The following is a 20,746-nucleotide window of genomic DNA, read 5'->3' on the forward strand; positions in this document are numbered from 1 at the left end:
CTTTGGAAATTCACTTATCAGAGCCTCAGTTTACTCATCTTAAAATAGGCTTAACAATAACATCAGACCTAAAGAGTTGCTTTGAGGATGAAATGAATTAATGTATTTAAAACACTTAGAACAGCAGCTGGCACATAAGAAATGTGGGAACATGTTAAACTTAGGAGAAGGAAAGAGTATTTAAGGAAATGAGGATAGAATAGAATAGGATAGAATAGAATAGATAGGATAGAATAGAGGCCTTGGTTAAGAGAGAATACAGGTTAAGTGTGAAATAGAAATGGAGTGAATAGGGACGAAGTATAAGAGGATATAAGGCTGAAAGGAAGTGTGGCAAATGAACATAAAAATTAAAAAAAAAGGAGAAACAGAAGTATGAAGGTTCATTTTAAGACTGGTTCAAACAAATATTTTAATTATATAATCTGAGGCCAGATTGGGCACAAGTCATGGGAACCCAAATAATAAAACATAATTCATTGCTCTGAAAATTATGTTAAAAAATCAAACAAAATCTTTTTTTCCTGTTTTCCCATACATCTTGTTCTAGCTCACTCGTTTTAATAGATTTTTTTTTTTGAGGAAAAAAAATGGTTTTATACTCTTACTAGCAGCTGTGATTAAAATGTCTGCTGTTAATTTAAAATTTCAAAAACAACCAGAAATTTAAAACTTCATTAATTTTTATGCCTTCACAAAAACATGGTGGTAAACATAATACTAGTATGGTTGGGGGCACTGACTTGATTTGTGCTAAGGCACAGACAGTTTTACTTGCCATTGTTTTCATACTATCAGTGCAAATGTCAACACAGTGCAAAAGCAAATAATATTTTAGTACCCTTACAAAAATACTTTTGGCCTCACAAACCCATTAAAGGGGTCTAGTGTATCCCCCTGTTCTTTAAAAAGCATTTTCCTACATTTTAAAAATGAGAAAAAAAATAAGATTCCAGAAAAAGGGGAAAAGTTAGTTTGGTGTCAAAACTCAAATAACTTGCTTGTGACAGAATCGAGACAAAAATCTGTTTCTCCAACTGTAACTGAGAAGTCTATCGGAAGCACTCTGGTATCTCATTTGTTTACTTAGAAATCTTACAAGTACTTGCCTTGTTTACCTGGGAACACTGTTGTGAGGATCAAAAAAGAGGAGGTAACTGAAAATTTTAAATCCCTATTCGTTTCTAAGGCTCTAATAATAAATCTTTTCCCCAACAGTTCTACTCACTGCTTTATTCTTTTCTGTAACATGAGTTTACCACTCTGGAAACCGACATGAAACTCTATAGGTATGGCCACAGAAGGACAAAGTAGTGAAACAATACAGTTAATCCAGAAAGTCAGGTAGTTTGTTGTCAGTTTAGTAAGACTCATAGTTAATTTATGTTTTTACTTACCAATTACTTATTTTAATATAATTAGACACTGCTCTTCCAACAACAAAATGTAATAATGGTTTTACAAGCTATGCTTTTACTTTTCAAAATTGTTCTCGAAGTGTTAACTAATATTTTAGAATTAAAAAAAAGTTTCTATGATGTGACTAAGCTCAAACATAGAAGACATTATGTCAATTAAAGCAAGCCATGTTATGCTTAGATTCAGGCAGGAATTAACAAAGAAGTAAATATTCCCCATTTCAAGGTTTAAACTTAACTAACACCATTATTTTTATACCATAACTACTCATTTCACCAAGAAAGAGAATTCAGAGCCATAGATTTTTACCTCTACTTAATGAAAAGTAATCCTTTCTGTATTTTCTATAACTTTAGATATTAGTATAAATCATTAATACTTTCATGAACCACATAATTCACCGTAAATTTTTAAAATGTTTTTAAATATGTTTATTTTTGAAGGAGAGAGGGACAGAGCATGAGCAGGGGAGGAGCTGAGAGAAAGGGAGACACAGAATCTGAAGTAGGCTTTGGGCTCTGAGCTGTCACCACAGAGCCTGACACGGGGCTAGAACTCATGAACTGTGAGATCATGGCCTGAGCCGAAGTTGGACTCTTAACCCACTGAGCCACCCAGGCACACGCCCCCTGCCCCCTCTGCCATTCACCTTAATTTTTAAATGTTAATTTTAAACTAAAATTATTTATCAGTAAAATTATTTATGTAGTGGGACTCTAGTCCAGTGGTAGTGGAGTTGCTGAGGTCTTGTTTGTGGTCTTGAATGACTGGATTGACCGTGATAATGCTGTTGATCCCACAGTCTGAGTTCATAATAGTGATTTTTCTCCCATATTTGATACTTGTGAAGGTTTCTATCTGTTCAAACACAATGTAAATTCCCAGTATACCCTCTAACATTGGACATGACCTCATCTTTTGACAGGCATTAGACTCAAGTGTGGTTTTCCAATGGCTTCATCTTGCTCAATTATGATTTATAAAAGGAAGTGAAAATGGTGAATCCTGAGTTAACACTGTAACACTCAATATTATTTAAGCTGGCATATTGTCACTAAAATAATTTTATTAGTACACAGAAACCTCTGCATCAGTCTTTTTTTGGAATCACTGCCCAGCAGTATACACTGAAGTGGTTACTTTCAGTAACTAGGAACAGGAATGGTCAGAAAGTAATTAGAAGCTGAGTGTGAACTTGGTAGCCCTGTAATTACAAGACTTGGGAGTGAAATTCTGCATTCAAGTGTAATTGCTAACTTTTGTTCAGAGCCAATAATAATGTCATGAACAACACTTAAATAATGGTCAAAGCCAATGGTTTCCAAACATGATAGTTAAATTATGATCACAAAGATTTGGAAACCAGGAAATTTATGATTATGCATGGTTACTTTCATGTGTCAACCTTACTGGATCATAAGGTACACAGATATTTGGTCAAATTTTATTCTGAATGTTTCTATAAGAGTGTTTTTGGATCAGATTAACATTTTAATTGATAGGCTGAGTAAAATATATTGTCCTGTCTGAAGTGGGTGACCCTCTTCCAATCAACTGAAGGTCTGAATAGAACAAAAAAGCCTGAGTAACAGGGAACTATATATGTACATATCTATCTATGTCTATGTCTATATCTGTATCTATATCTATCTGACAGAGAGAAATGAGTGCCAGGTACAGTGTTCTTATATACCTCAAAATTTTAATTTAATTTGAATTTGTTGATGGGACATGTTACTTTTATTTATGTTACCAGCACAATTAGTAATAATTTTTCCTTTATTGAATTACATTACATAATCCTTAGAATTCATATATGGTCATTTGACTACATCTAGAAGCAATCTAAAATTCATTTATATAGGTCAAGAAATAAATTATTGGCTTCCAAATTAGGTATCACAGTGTGATGGCTAAAATTTGATGCTGCTGAGATTATATACATATATATATGTATGTACATCATATATACATATATACATACATATATATCATACATACATCATATATATGATATATATCATATATATATATATACACACATCATATATATATCACATCACAGATATATTCTGATGTCACATCACAGATATATGCTGATGACTTGGAGTACGTTAAAATATAAACAGAAGTTTTATTAGTTGCATTGCCTGTGATAGATCTGAGGAATTCATTCAGTACAAGAAGCAGTAGTAGAGCCTAGGCATTAGAATAAAGAGACTGACTATACATTTAAATTCTTTAGGTCATGTATAATTTGGATTGCATTTCAGTCCAATTTAGGGAAATTACAATTTTACTTTCTAAACTCTTTATTATATTTTCTTATGAAACACTTTGGTATTTTGAAAGTAAAATTGATCTATTTTTCAGTGATACTGCATCATTATTACTTTAACCTTTAGTTTTCTAAATATAAAATATCTCATCTTAAATATTCTAACATAAGGACATAAAAACTACACACAAATCCACCAACACAAACAGTTATTGCTATCATTTAAGTGTTGTCTTTTACATGTTCCTTTCAGTTTCTTTACATAGTGGTAATATAGCATGTTATGGTATCTGTTCCCAGATTTCCTTGATTACGATATAAACACAAGTCATGTGCTTATGACACACAAGCTTACTAACCATCAGTTTAATTGCTATATAACATTCTGCTGTGTAGATACACCAGAATTTTAAAATTTAATTTCACATTTTCAAATAGAGATTGGCCTCTTTGAAAAAGATTTTCAATGAAATGGAAATGGAAGGGGGAACATAAAAGTTATGAAGTAAATTGGAATATTAATTTATTTTATCTGATTTCTTTGGCATAAGATATATGACAAAACAAGTGAGATATAAATAAGTGACCAACACTGGTCACATGACAAATTCTTTGTGTGAAATATAGGCATATGGATTTGACGGCAATCCATTCTTTTTTGTGAATTCAATTAGACTCAGAATAAAGTGAAAAATAATGAGGGCTATGTATCTGTTTATTCAACAACTATGTACTTAGTATCAACTAAATTTAAAATAAAAATATTGAGCTATCTGCCACTAAGCACATCTCCCAGGGGGGAAATGAAGAATCAGCCGATCTTGCCCTGAGAGCTAGATTTACAAGAAAAACACACCCACATCCACACACCCATGTTCACTCACATGGAAACTCTAATAATTAAAGATGAACTAATTGGTATCCTATGTTTGACCCAGATCATAATATTGGCTTTCAGAAGAAGAAGAAAAAAATCCCAATTTGCGTGTGGCATTTAGCAAATGTGAGGAGTTACAGAAATGATATTTTATACTCAGTCTTTGAGGTTTTGCAAACTTTGGACATGGGGAGATAGAAGATTGAGGGGGCAGGTGATTTTAGACAGAAAAAAAGATTAAATATAGAAAGGAAGAAAATCTCAGGAGACACGGGTTGGTCAGTTCACAGAAGTTACAAAAAAAAGAAAAAAAAGCAGTGTGCTTTACTAGTATAAAAAATGGTGATTCTAAGAACTTTTCAGATAAAGAAAAAGAAAGAATGAATGAATACATGCATGAATGAATGAACAAAAATGTAAGCTGGGAAAGAATAAAATAGGGATGTTTAGGAGTCATGAGGAAGCAAGATAAGACGTGAGAGAGGTGATATCTCCAATGCAATGGGCATTGAGAGTAAATCCCCAATTCCTTCATCAGCTTGTAAACTTCAGCAGCAGAAATTACAGGTCTTTTTCAATGCTTATCTTCTGCTTACTCAAGTGTCTGGCACATAGTAAGAGCTTAGTATTTATTGAATGAGAATGGGACTCAATAGACAATTTACCAAAACTTTTCAGATGTCTACTCATTAGAAGAAGATACGACAGAAAAATACAATGAACACAAATTGCAGGAAAAGAGAATTAGGATAAAGCAGTTTTATGTGATAATTTTAGGAAAAGAGAGGTAGAACATTGTGTGAAGTCTTTCAGAAAGAGACCAAAGTTAAAACCCTTATATCTATCTAGAAGGTTGTTTTCAGTTATGTATAAAGCTGCATGGTTTCCACAGGAAGATGACCAGAACAATCAGTAGGATCAATAGTTATCAGTGATATTTTATAAGTAAACATTTTCATATAGGAAATATGATATAAACAATGTAAATGTATTTATTTTACCATCATGGCATTACAGATTATAATTAGCAGACTGAGTGAAAATGCTTGCAGATTATGGGCTGCAGAAGGGGCTGACTTTAAATTTTGGGTTATGACGCTGGTGGCAGGGTGTTTTACATGATTTGAAGATTCCTTTGCAGGCAGAACACAACACAATGTACTTGGATAGAAGAAAGGCAGAACTTCATTACAGCTCCAAAAAAGAGAGAGCTACCACCCTGGAGCACACCCACAGGGGCTTCTACCCAGGGGCAGGACAGCAACAAGCAGGAACTGTAAGGGGCAGCATAGTTATGGCAAGTGGGGTGGGGTTAGCTAGGTTTCTCAGGCTCCCCGTGGACTGGCTAATTGGAATAATTTCTCTGGTTCTTATGCATGGGGTTGTCCCTGGTTGTCTGGTACCTGGTCTCAGGAAGATCAAGGCTGGTACATAGTGGCTTAGAGTGTCAGAGGGAAGTTGCTGGAGTAAACGCTTCATCAGCTCATCAGGACTAGCCCCTGACTAGCCCCTAACCACAGCTTCGAAACTGACTCAGGATGGCATTCAAAAACCAAAACAAAACACTATTTTACACAAGGGCTGCATGAGAATCACAGGTTATATTGCAGGAGTTGGATAGAATTGTCTCACCTGCTATGGATTAGAAGGAAGGGGTCTGTACTTAGTTTTGGTTTAAATGTGAAAAGAGATTTCTTGTGAACTATATAAATGACAGAGAGGAGTCAGGCCCATGAGCTGAGGTTACAAAAGGAGGTGGATGAAGTTTCCTGAGAGGAGTTTCTCTTTAGAGGGCATTTGCTTAAAGGGGAGGAATACCAGTCTTTGATCAAATCTTTCTCACATAGGAAATCATCAAAATTGTAGGCAGACATGTCATCTGGGAATGACTAGACATAGTTTTATGGTGACTGGTCTGAGAACAATGGGGTACCCAGCCCAGTGTGGACTATTTGAGAAGTACTTAGGACACTCTTCAAGATCTCTGCTCTTGAGGAGTTTACAACTTGGTTCCATATTGTCATAAAATCCTTGATGGCAACTGTCCTGGTGGAGGCTTTTCCCTAAGCTCTATAAAATCTACTTTATAGTTCCTTGAAACTGTCCCATGTAATATTAATTATTGGCCTATAATTTTCCTTTTCTTTCCTAAGAGCTCTGCACAGTTAAAGCAATTTTAATAGTATTGTTTCTCTGACAAGTCTTATGGATATTTTATGGAAGCTAATATTGGTTTTCTGAAAATCACCTAAACACCATTCAAAAATAAATAAAAGAGCACCTTCTTTCTTGATATTCTATAGCTCTTCTTAATGATAGTGAATCATAGCTTCTTAATGTATTTTTCCAGGAAAGCACCCACTTGTTTGTCCTGATAGTATCATTATGGAATGGTAATCTTAAAGTGTTACTACTGTAAGTTTAAAGACAATGATCACTTTGAGGACACCTGAGATTTAGAGCTCAGCAAGAAAAAAAAAAAACTATGCTATGCAATCTATTCAAATAGATTAAAATGGTTCCTGATAATGGTTTCTGAATCAAGATTTCTTCTCTGTTCTGCATTATGATTTATTTGGGTTAGAGAAATATAGCATTGCATTATAGAAAACTATAAGACATGGCCACATGCAAAAAGAATGTATTAATAATTCATGGAATGGGTCAATAATTGTCTAAGAACATGGTTGGTAGCTACTCTGTTTAGGATAGGCTAATGAATTGCATTGGGGAAGGAAATTTTATGAAAGTACTTATCTTTATCATGAATAATAAAACAGCTCTTCTCCCGAACCTACTGGATAAGGACTCATAGGATTCAAACTCCAGCGCAGGATGTGACAGCTAGTTGAGAGACATCTGAGTTTAGAGGTAAAGCTAAGGATTTCTCGGTTTGCATGAATATAGCATCTTTCCTGGTATTTATACCACCCACTGTCTGTCATAATGAATCAAGCTCCGATTAGATTCCGTTAATTTCCAACTATAAATATTAGAGTTCACTCTTATTATTTTTTCTTGCCAAAGAGAAACAGGAGGGGAGGAGAAACACTGCATTTATAGATAAGATTGTTGCTGAGGAAACCATTCAATTGGACTCTTCCTCCATGGCCTGCCTGCCTTACTTTGTATGTATTCCACGAATAGTAACCCTATGGCTTGCTTTCAAGTTCAAATTGGAAATTATGATAAGAGTCTTAAAATAGTTTTTAGAAAGTGAATATTATCTGATTTCATTTACAACATCACAATCCTTACCTACTGTTGAGCTAGTTATTTATTTATAAGATTCTACTGGCCCAGATTCTAAGAAAGGTAAGCAAATTTATAAACCTATGAGGCTTTGTTCCAAGACAGCCTTGCTATTTTCATCAAAATCAGAGATTTTTCTTACACACACACACACACACACACACACACACACCCCAAAACGCCAAAACCTTTTTTTCCCCACACTCAGCATGTTCCATATGCTCTGTCATTCAGCCTGAATCAGTGCCTAAGGTCTGTTGTCACTACAGGACAGTTCAACCTCTCCATCTTTCTATCCCTACTTCCTTTGCCTCTCATTGGTGTCGTTCCTCAGAGGATTTTCCCCAAATTCTTGTACACAGGGAGTTCTAAGACTGTGCATCCCACAAAGACTAGTCATTGGATAAAAGCTACCATCAGAAAGGGAGAATAGTTTTGGGCAATGCAGATTTTTGGCTGAGAGTAATTCCTGGGTACAGCTTTTAACCCTCATAACCAGTATCTCTTTCTCATCCCTGAATGGAAAAAAGGTGGTTGTGATTGCCTTTTTGATATGTCAACTATGATTGTCTAAAGTCTCAGCTATTTAATCAAATATTATGTATGGTACAGGTAGCTGTGAAGATATTTTGCAGATGTGCTTAACGTTCACAATTAGTTGACTTTAAGGGAGATTATCTTCAATACTGATTCAATTACCTGAAAGGCCTTGCAGAGCCACACCCTCCCTAAAGAAAAAGAAATCTCACCTGTGGACAGCAGCTTCAGCCTATGCCCAAGATTTCCAGTTTGCTCATCCTGACAGTCTGCCCTACAGATATGGGTCTTTCCTAGCCAGTTCTTACAATTATGGAAGTTAATTTCCTGAAAGAAATTTCTTAGATTTCTTACTGGTCATATTTCTTTGGTTGAGCCCTGTCTGACAGAGTAGCAGACTATAACATTTATTCCTAATACCAGTTCTATCTCCTTATGGTAATTAGAGTGGTTTTCCTATGCCAGGATGGTGACTCTTGTTCTTCCCTTACTTATAGGTCTCTTTGCACAAGGAGTCTAATGAGAGTGTGTGAGTTCCATAGATTAGAGTTTATGGGACTTTTGCTCTGTCCCTAGAGTAGGGCCATTTTGGTTACAGATCCTAGAATTATAGAAGAATGAACACAGATTTCCTAAGTGGATCACTGGGAGTATGGTAAGCGAGACAATTCCTAACCTATTCCCTGAACATAGATACTACTATTGGAGATATGACATATTGGAGACACCATACAATAATTGCTGATCAAGGGTGTATTGTACATCCTGGTATATAGCTCCTCATCCTCTCAGATGCCATTTCAAAGATAACATCTTACCTGTACCCATAAGTAACAATTCTATTGCTCTATCAGGTTGGCAAGTTTTGGGTGGTTTCAATATGTGTAGACAGAACCAGTGGATACTCTGGTCATGTATCCACTGCCACACCTCTTATAGTGTAACATGGATCCCTCGGTACGATGTGAGGCTTTATGGTATCATGTATTTGCAGACCAAACATGTTAAAAGCTGTCTAAGGGTGGTGCTGCTTAAGGTCTGGGCATGGGGTTGGGGGGCAGGAAAGGCAGACACAAACCTACACCGAATATAGTCAAGATGAACTGCTGACACTTCAGGGGGAAATGATCTAATTTAATCAACTTGTCACAACATAACTGGTTGGCTTCCTAAAGGAATGGGACCATTTCAAGGGTATAGCATTGTTCTTTCTTGCTAGAAGTTTGGATGTTTAGCAGCAGAGCTAGAGAAATCTTGGGGTGGGTGTGGAAGCACATATCAATGGGCCTATGCATAGCTGCTGCTTTTTTTTTTTTTTTTGAGAGAGAGAGAGAGAGCGAGCTCATGCATGTGAGTGGGGGAGAGGGGAAGAAGGAGGGAGGGAGTGAGGGGGGAGAGAGTGAGAAAGAGAGAGAGAGAAAGTGAGAAAGAGAGAGAGGGAGGTTGAATCTTAAGCAAGCTCCATGATCAGCATGGAGCTGGATGAGGCAGTGGATCCCACAATCCTGGAATCAGGACCTGAGCCGAAATTAAGTTGGTTTCCCAGGTACCCCATAGCCTCCATTCTTGGCTTACACACACTCATTTTTGTGCTCACACACAATGGCTACCATGTTCATAAGCCTTGTGTGTGAGCACTGGAGTGGCAGATTAAGAGGCTATCTGAAGTCAATTTGTTGAGATATTTAATTTACTTGGATATAAAATGCCTTTTCCATGGTAGCTGCTCTTGTGTTTCATACCTACTACCACTGTCCCATCAATGTGATTCTTCCCCAAAAGTTTGCCCTCATCTTCCCAGTTATTCTCCTTCCAAGTTCTTGAGTAACCAGACAAACCACAGAGCACTATGAGCCTTCATATATTCTTATCTCAGAATAGTTCTTTTCTCCCCACAAATTAGATAATCAGGTTCACTGACCAAAATTCTGCCTATTAGGACAATATTTCCTAAACCCTCTCTTTCAGAACCATCCATGAGTAAGTATAAAGTGCAGCCACAGTCTTCTTTTCAGCTTCCACTCACATACTGAGCTGGCTGTCCATGATCCAGCTCTCTGGATCTCTTCTGTAAGCTGCTCATAAAGGAACCCTCCTCCAAAATGGTCATATGAGTGAACCACAGGAAAGGCACAGGTACAATTGTGGTAGATAACATAGGAGCTCAAGCCAGGTAGTCATGCGACTTATGTGTGTTCTCTGGCTATGTATGACCTTCGTTCCAGATGTACTACTTTCCTCTTATGAAGGATACGATTGGGCTTGCTCAACTTATAATTCAGTGAGTCTGTTAGAATTCATCCCATGATGGCCACTCCAGCCGCATGGCCTACTGATGTCTAATGGCCATGCACTTCATCTCCATCAGGGCCCAGCCAATGCAACAAGCTATTTTCTGTCTGATCTAAGATGATCTGTTATAGGTTGCATTGTCCTGCTCCAGAATCCTACATGTTTACATTGTGATTCTTCTATTGGTGCTTGCCATAAATTCCACAAGATGTTTTTCCCTGTAACAAATATCTTGAAAACTGTGCAGGAGACCAAGTCATATGGCCCAGGAGGCAGAGTGTTTTGCAGCACAGTCTGAGTATGCTTCAGAGCCCTATTTACACTCAAAGCAGGCAGTCTTCTATGTCACTTAGTAAATGGGTTTGGGGCACGATTCCAAAGGGTAGAATTTCATGCCTCCAGAATGTGAGGTCTAGTAGGATTATGCTTTATGTTAAAGTGGGTACTCTGTAAAGTCTCAAACCACTGGACATGTAAAACATTCCCTGATATGACTTCCCCTGAATTTTATTATTATTTATAAATACCAACTCCAGCCCTAAAGTGGATATTTTATCAAGTTCTTCACTCTACTTGCTACACTCCCTATACAGTATTTTCACAGTTTTCTGTGGATCTGACACCCAAGCTGCCACTCTGTCCTTGCCATTTATTTTTATGATAACACTAACTTTACTTCTCAGTTAAACATCACCACCTGGCTTCCATTATTTTGCAATCCTATGATCCTTATTGTTATCAGGAAGCCCACTCCTGTAATAGCATCTTTTGTCATTAGTCCTGGCCTCCAGAAAAGTTTCTGGAGATTTTTCACGTTTCTGAAGAGCCTCTGTGTCCCTTTCACCAATGCTCCATTATCACTTTGGTAACTAGAGTGTCTTCTGGATTTCTCCATCATCCATAATCATTTGCTCTATGTAATACTATGGCATGTATAGTATGCTCTTATCTCTGAGTCTTTTGATCATTTACTCTCCTGTCTACCATAGAAGTTTGAAATTTCTATTTCACTTTGTGTGGGTCTTTGCTTCCTTCAAAACTCTAAGACCATGCCAGCAATGCATTAATGCCATCTTTCAAAGTCCTCTCCAGAATGATAAATTATTTATCACTGATGAGTGTTCCCATGTCAATATACTCTCCTTTATCCAAGTTTATGTTCTGGTCCACCTCCCTGTGCTCTGACACCCTAAGATCTAGTCCCTTAGTCAAAGCATGGTCAGTCACTGCATGGCCAACCACTGCACAGTCAGCTAGTGCATGGTCAGCAATGCCATCTAGTCACTATCTGTTCTTGACTGTACATATTGCCAAAATCATGCACTCCTTCAAGATAAAGTCCCTCTCCTCTCTTAACAAAGCATTTCCCCAGTCAAGTTATATTATGATATAACCTGGTGTCATGTTCTAGTTTTTTTTGTGGTGGCCAGGGGAAGAGATCATGAGTGGGACACATATTACCTGGCCCTGTGATGTACCAGAACTGGCTTGCTCCAACTCGTAAGAGACAATTGCTAAACATTCCAGGACTTTTGTGAGCCAATTGTTAAACTGTTGGTGGTGTGAAATGTATCACAGTGTGAATATTTACATCATGCATTTTAGGAAATGCAATAAATCAGAGCTTTGCTTATTTGTTTATCAGATTTTCCTTTCAGGTGGTAGTTAAATATTGACCAGAATACCACTGGGATTAATCATTCTTTAGCAACAAGAAGTGAGCGACTTTGACAGTCTCAGAAGTTTCAAGAAAATCTGAAGATTTAAGATTTTTAGTGTATTCACCCAGATGTCCTCACCTAATGTCTCAGAGTGCCATTACTTCCCAGTCAGGTCTCTGACTTTGGTGTCTCTAATTTTTGGAGGTTGGTAATTCAACCCCTTCTGTAACTTTACAACTATAAGTAAGTCCTGGACCTCTTCTGAAACTTTCCTGTCCATTGGCTAAAGGAGATACAAATATCTTTATTGGAAAGATTGGAAGACCAAGAGTTTTAAATTGATGACTAATCATCTTCAACCTTTCACTTTCTTTCATTAATGTATCCATTGCCCCCATCTTCAACCTTTCACTTTCTTTCATTAATGTATCCATTGCCCCAGCAACAGCTATATAGTCCTCATAATTACTACTTTCAGTGTTTTTCAGTTGCCTGAGATATTATAGTTACCCGTGCATTTTCTTTCATCATTGCCTCACCCAAGTTCACCACCATTAAAAGTTTAACAATTCATTTTCCTAATTACCACCCAGCTTTCAAAGTGTCATTTTAGGGTCTGCCTCCTACAACTACTTTTGGGCACCAAATGGTTGATTTCTCAGGGAAATAGACTTGAGATTCTGAGATGTGCATGCAGCAGGTTTACCGGGGATATTAGGGTATTACCTCTAGAATAACCATCCATGTGAGGGAGTGAGGAGAGCAAGGTTTGGCAAAGGCCAGGGTTGAACTACATGCATTTGCAACAGTGACCTCAGTCAGTCCTATGGGAAGCTCTGAAGCATGGATGGCCCTATAGAATGGTCCTCCATTAAGCAATGACCTAAGCCTTTGCATTGCCTCAATCAATCAGTTAGTAGATGAGGATGACTTTCCCAGTAAGGGACTCTGAACTGATGAATCAGTACCCAACACCTTGGGCAGATGAAAACCTGAGTCCTGAAGTGGTATTCAGGTGGCTGTCCTCAATATCCACTACCAAACAAGTAATCAAAATGACATTAATTATGGACTCTGTTTTCATAACACTATGTCCCTTATATTTATTTACAAGAAGGGTTTTGAGACCTCAAACTTATGAGGTTTTAAAACAACATTTCCCTTTTAAAACTCAAAAGATCTTCAACTCCATTAGTTTGAAAATATAAAGAGAATGGAGACTATAGAAATCAGAAGTACAGAAGTGTCTCTTGGTATCCCAGGGTAGAAGTAATAGGATCTTACAATATGCCTGTTCTCCTGAATAAAGTGAAAAAGCCAGAGGCTGTTTCATGTAAATCCAAGCAGAACACAGTTCAGAATGAAGTATTTGGTATATACTAACTATAAGGAGAAACAGAATTGTAAGCTCATACTGGCCAATATATTTCCCCTACTTAAGTAGGTCAGATTAGCCATGGAAATAAGAACTCTGAATAGACTTCAAGCTACTAACGTAATTAATCCTTTTGCTATAATTTCAATGGTTATGAATCTCTGAACAGAACTCCTTTCCTATACCAACATTTTCAAAAATCATGCATCAGCTTGTCAGAAATTTTTGATCACTAAAACATCAAAATAAAATTTACTGATTTTATTGGGATGAATAACTCTTTAGAAATTCTAAGCATTTCTCTCCCCAAATCCAACAACATTTTCTATCTTGCCATTTACATATGTTTAAACTTACATGAGTATTTAAAGAAAAAGAGTTCCTGCTGCTGTTTGATATGTGAGTAGAAAAGAAGATCATTCATGTATTTCTTATTGTGCAATCTTGTATTTGAGAAGTATTGATATGAGGAAAATGCTATTTAGTTTCATATAAAACATATTATAAATGATCACACTATGATGAAATTATTTAGAAAGGTATATCTTGTGAGAAAATTTACTTGTAGCGGAAGGTTAACAAATCTGTAGACTGAAGACTCTTCCAAATTTTTTAATGAGGAAAGAACAGGAGAAACAAATGGTAACTGAAAATTATGTAAGGAAGAAAAAGGTTTTTTGTTTCCTTCCCTCTTTCCTTCTTCACTCCTCTCTTCTTCCTTTTCTTCCTTCCCCTTTCTCCCTTTTCTTTTTTCTTATACAAACACACTTACATATTCAATCCTCTTTTGAAGACAGAGAATAATTCCTCTTATAAATGCATATATACATTAACATATTTTTCAGTTTCATATATATAATACAAATACACATAGCTTCAAAGGTATTAATAAACCAGTGTAAGTGCAATAATAATTTATCCATCTATGATAAACAATGCCTTATGGAATAAGTCATTAAAGAATTTTAAGTTCACTGGAAGAACAAAGAGAAGAGGAATTTTTAAAAACTTTTTCTAAGGATGATGTAGGGACAGGGAAATGAAATGGAATCCTAGAACATATAAAGAACTGAGGTGTGAATCTATTAGAACAAAATTCAGCACACAATGAATGAGATATTTTGGTGCTAAACCTGAGAGTTGCTGACTTGGCTGGTTAAGACTACAGACAAGCATGGAGAATTATGCTGCCTGAAAATGGTTTATTGAGTAAATAGGAGGGTAAGTCCTCCCTCTAAGAAGTCTGCAAATGATTAAGAACAGTGGGGGGCGGGGTGGAGAGGGGCAGACACAGGCAAATGAGCAGGTGGGTTCAGGAGGTGGCATGTGTTCATGTCACATAATTTCTGCTCCTTCTATAAAAGCAAAACTACCACGTGACCAAGAGAGAAAAGATGGCGGGAGGCTGCAGAGGACTTGAGGAAACAATGAACATTAAGAATAACTGTTGAGAAGAATGGAGAAGAAACTGTCTCTTTAATTATCAAAATAAACATAGTCAGTAATATGGAGGATGCATCCATGTTTCGATATTACAAATGTATGCTGAAAGCTATTCTTTCTGAAAATTTTTTTTTTTTTCCTGGAAAAGTGCTGAACAACCGCGGTTTAATGCAGAATATGTGCTTTGTTATTGAGATGCAGCAGTGGAGATTTTCTGGACAAGTACAGAGACCGAAGTTACAGGTAAGAAATCAATTAACGCTACATTAGCTCAGTCTGAAAAAGGTCTAAGTAAGGTAAGAAATGATTGACGCTCATATGGAGAATATGAGAACTTCAAACGGCCTCTAAACATTCAAAAGTTAATTTTTTTACTTTAGTTTTAGTATAAAGTGTTGAAATACACCATTAATTCATGGTATGTATGTATTCTAATGACCTATTAACCTAAATATTCAATCTACCAGATCATTGTATTCCCTGACCAGTCTAGATAAACAGTAGTTTGATTTATGCCTCTGCTCCGATACATATTTCAGAACCCATTTAAATCCAAATAAAATCCCAAGTTTCTTTCCATTATATGAATCATGGGAACTCTTGAGATTTACAATACTTTACACATACCAGAGGGCAATTAGTGAGAAGGCAAAGCAATTGAAAGATGATCTACATTTAAATACCAAATACAATTACTGCTGAATTCTGTTTGAATTTATTCCATTAATTACCGGAGTCACTGTGCCCCATCTTTCAAGTACTTCCTAATTCAAAGTTATTACTCTCACAAAGTTAAGTTTGATGAGACCTAATCAGGTCATAGATAGGCCAATCTTTCATGAAAATGACTGGTTTTATATATGGTCCCATCTGAGATTATTTTTTCTTCTATAATACTACTAATTAATAGTTGGTATATTCCAGACACAGTATACAGAATGTTGTATTTCATTTAATTTACACCTCTCTATATAAGAACTATTTTATATACTCAAATTTCACATGGGAAAACTAAGTTTAGGAGAGATTAAATAACTTGTCCTAAATCATGTAGCTGATAATCACTGCCCTTATCAAACAGGTCTATCTGATTCTAGTATCCAAGATTTAATCATTTTGCAATTCTGCTCACATCTCATCCCTTACACATACTACTTCTGTCTCCACTGGCACTTACCCTATAAGCTAAACCATAGATTTTGAGCCATGAATTTCAGACATTGATTTTTCCAAAGTTATGCAGAACAATGCCTCTACTTACTATGTTCCATATATAGACTGTTGATCTTCTGATCTTATTTCCTGTTTATTGCCTTCCTCTTTCCCTTCCAGAACTGACATATAGATCTTTCAAGTCCTCTTTGAGAGACTTAGCATGAGCTAATCCTACTAATATCCCAGATAGAATATTCTGGATTTTTTTTTATAATCTAATCTGTTTTGTCCATTTCTTTACTCAAGTCCATCAAGTTTCTCTGAGTTGGGATAAGGATAACTTCAGACATCAGTGATCACACGTACATAAAACCTTTCCTGTCAAGAATGGGCTCATTGAAATAAAGAACTATTCTTATTTATCTTTATATTCTGTTGCATTATACTTCAATAAGTATAACTGTACCTTAAATAAATGAAAAATCTAGGAGAAATGCTGTACTGTGAGGAACACTGTGCCAGCAGGTATACATGAGAACTAGTCTGGGCTCATTGAAACATACATTCTCACAGTTTTCCTGCAACCTGATAGCACACACTGCTTAGTATAATGAAATGTGCCATTGAAATTAAAAAAAAAGAGAGAGAGAAAGAAAGAAAAAAACAAAAAAACCCAACCAACCAAACAAAAACCAACCCAGTTCTGATTCCCTTCTCCAAGTATAGTATTTTTATGATTGAATTATATGCCACCAACTCCACTTCCAAATTTTTCCAGAATTATTATTTGAAGAGTAAATGAGGAAACTTTAGTAGGGAACGGAGAGTAGTTACAAGTTAAAGATTTATTAAGCTTTATTAAGAGAGGTAAGTCAAAGTTTTAATTCTGTTCCAAAAGAGAGAACCTAGAAAGAAGTTTGTTAAACAGTCCCTAAGACTATGACTACAGATTGGAGGAGTCGTGCTTTCTGAACTACTTTGCCTTCTTTTTCTGACTAGATAGCCCTAGAAAACAAAGATCAGGTTGTCTATGCTTATTGATAAGCCTAACAGTCTTATTGCTGCAAATATTATGGCAAAAAAACAAAGGGAATTTCTTTATAATAGATTGCCCTGAGAATTAACCATGGCTGCCTTCTTCATTCCCAAATGTTTACATGAAGTATTTAATATTGAAACTCTTAATAATAACAATAACACTCATTATTTACAGTGAAGAGTGCTTTTGCATATGTTATTTTAGTTAATGCTTATTTCTGTCATATTAGACACATTAAACAAATATTTGGATGTATATTAAAATGTTTAGGGGTATTAAATTTCATTGATAAAATTTTGCTTTTATCTGGTATTTCTAATCCACTGACCTGAAGATTAATTTACTAATATTATTTAAAGGAGGATTCTAAAAAGTGTTTATTTTGTCAAACCCATAGGTATGATAGTTAATACTTATTGTACTTCATGGTAAAAACTTCAGTTTTGTCACTAATATTTTCCATAGTGTGAACAAATTCCTCAAATAAAAATCTTATGTTGAGGGGCGCCTGGGTGGCGCAGTCGGTTAAGCGTCCGACTTCAGCCAGGTCACGATCTCGCAGTCAGTGAGTTCGAGCCCCGCATCGGGCTCTGGGCTGATGGCTCAGAGCCTGGAGCCAGTTTCCGATTCTGTGTCTCCCTCTCTCTCTGCCCCTCCCCCGTTCATGCTCTGTCTCTCTCTGTCCCAAAAATAAATAAACGTTGAAAAAAAAATTAAAAAAAAAATCTTATGTTGAAAGAGTTTAATTTGATGATGTATTTGAATTAATAGGATGATGTAAAATTATAACTAAGATATTTCTTTTTGTAAAATCAATAGGTGCAAATTAAATAAATTTTCATGACTTGTAGCTACATAAAGACAAATATAACCAAGCTTTATTTCACAGCTGTACAGGGCAACAAGCAAAAGGAGATTAATAATATCTCTTGCATTCCCTGCAGTCAGTAGAAGTCTCCTTCATAGGAATGTACAATATAGACTGACATGGAAAAAGTAAAAGCCATTGGGAATACTGAGAGATAAAAAGTGAGGTGAACCAAGAACATGCATAAATATAGAATTAATGATACATTCAATGTACCTTTTATATTGAGATTTATTATCTACCAAGCACATTTTGTGGGATACATAGTATTATAGGTAATAACTTCTAATTATTGTAATAAACCATATCAAATGCAATCCAAAATCTCAGTGACTTAATGTAAAAAAAGATTTGTTTCTTGCTTACCCTATATGTCCAGTGATGGTTTGACAAGTACTCACCCTATATGTCCAGCAGGGTCTGATCCATGTAGCCACTCAAGGATTCAGGCTGATCAAAGTTTATCAACTCTGAGGCAGGAAACAGAGAATGGAGGAACATAAATGGCTTTTGTTTTTACTCTTTCATCCCAGAACTAAAACAGAGAATGCAGTATTTATGAGAATTATAGTCTCTGTGCTACATATATATATAATCAGGTAGCTTGATCTCATTTTCATATACAAAAGAATTTTCTGAAAATTATAAAACTAGTAAATCTAGTAAATGGTGGAGCCAACAGTGAAGCCCAGGTCTTCTCTTAATCTCCTCAGCAGGTTAAGAAGTAATTCCAAATGCACTCTTACATGTCAACTTCCTGTGTTTAATTAGAACGTTAAAAGGAAGATCTTTAAGAAAAGACTAACTTTACTAAATGGGTAGAGCTATGTCACTAATTGAAAAAAGTAAAATACAAAAGATTCTAAGAGGAATGTTTACTTGGATACATACTAACACTGTCTGATCAAAAGTCTTTTTTAGTGTGAAAGAGTTGAAAACATTTAAAAATATAATTAAATAAATTAACATATGCACTGTTGATTACTGTGAGACTGGTCACTCAAAAAACAACAATAATTCTTCTTTCTTTTTTTTTATAAATTTCTTTTTTTTAATGTTTATTTATTTTTGAGACAGAGAGAGACAGAGCATGAACGGGGGAGGGTCAGAGAGAGAGGGAGACACAGAATCTGAAGCAGGCTCCAGGCTCCGAGCTGTCAGCAACAGAGCCCGACGCAGGGCTCACGGACCGCAAGATCATGATCTGAGCCGAAGTAGGACGCTTAACTGACTGAGCCACCCAGGCGCCCCAATAATTCTTCTTTCTAATCATGCTCTTCTCATTTGATTTGTTCTAGTATTTGTCACATTGTAGTTATCTCCCTGGTGATAAATTGTGATACTGCAAACACTAACAAAATTAGGCTGGAGGGAAAAGCTGATTATGGAACAAAGGGCTTCTTGCCCATACACAAGTAACCTGGTAATCATCAACTATGAGAAACTTTAGAGGAAAATGAAAGTACACTATATAAAAGGGAGTCTAATGATCAGATATGATATAAAAAGAAGAGGAAATTGATCACTTAGCCTTCCAAGGGCTCTGGATACAATCAACTGAACAATCAGCTTTCACCCACAGTCAGCCACCATCTTCTTAGGCTATTGGCAACACTTCAGAGATAAGAAAAGTAGTATAATTTTGATAGGATAGGGAAAAAATGATATATTTCTGAGCACTTCCAAAAAATGAGTATTTTAGGTTTTCTCTCTTGAATCCCATAGTGTTAATTTTGTAACACTGTTTCATTTGATGGATTAAGGGGAATTCATGAGCATGTTTGTGTGTTCACACTGCAGAATACACAATTATTGGGAAACTTACTTCCTTTGAAGATTACTGTATTCCTGTTACCTGCAGTAGAATTCTATGTACACAAAATTAAAATGTATTGTATCATATGTTAATAGATGAGCATTCCTTATTCCCTACTTTCTCCTGGAGAGTACTATGGGTGACCTCACCAGAGAGGGAATTCGGGGAAACTTTCCCTATCCTTGTCTAATCACCTGTGCCACTCTCCATTCTAGTATACAAAAACCTGAAAACTATGCATTTACTTATTAAATGAATATTTTCTGAGGTTTTACTGGTTGCAAGCACAATTCTTGTTTTTATAGCCCATAGTTTTAGGAGAGTCAATAAGTTGGCATTGGACTTAAAAGTCCTGTGGAACATCATTCAAAGCTATCTTTACATAATATGTTTTCTCTCCACAAACACAGGCGCACACAAAAGTATGCAGTCACACCCCAGAACCGTCCTTCACAGTCATTATGTTCTCTGAAATGATGATGGATCAGAATATAAACTAAAGCAAATGGTGTCCAAATTATGGGGATTTTCAAAGCAGGTAAAAAAAAGTGAATGTATCCAGCATATTATTGCAAATGATTTATTTTATCAATTAAACAATATCAAAGAAAAGCTCTCTACTCTCAGTGCTATTTCATGTATGTATGCATGTGTGCACATTCAAAAGAGGGAACAAAAATAAATCTCAGAATAAATCTCAGTCCTTCAGTGGAATAAATTTATATTTTTTGTAA

Source organism: Acinonyx jubatus, chromosome D1 (assembly GCF_027475565.1).
Source record: "Acinonyx jubatus isolate Ajub_Pintada_27869175 chromosome D1, VMU_Ajub_asm_v1.0, whole genome shotgun sequence".
In the NCBI taxonomy this organism is placed as follows: Eukaryota; Metazoa; Chordata; class Mammalia; order Carnivora; family Felidae; genus Acinonyx; species Acinonyx jubatus.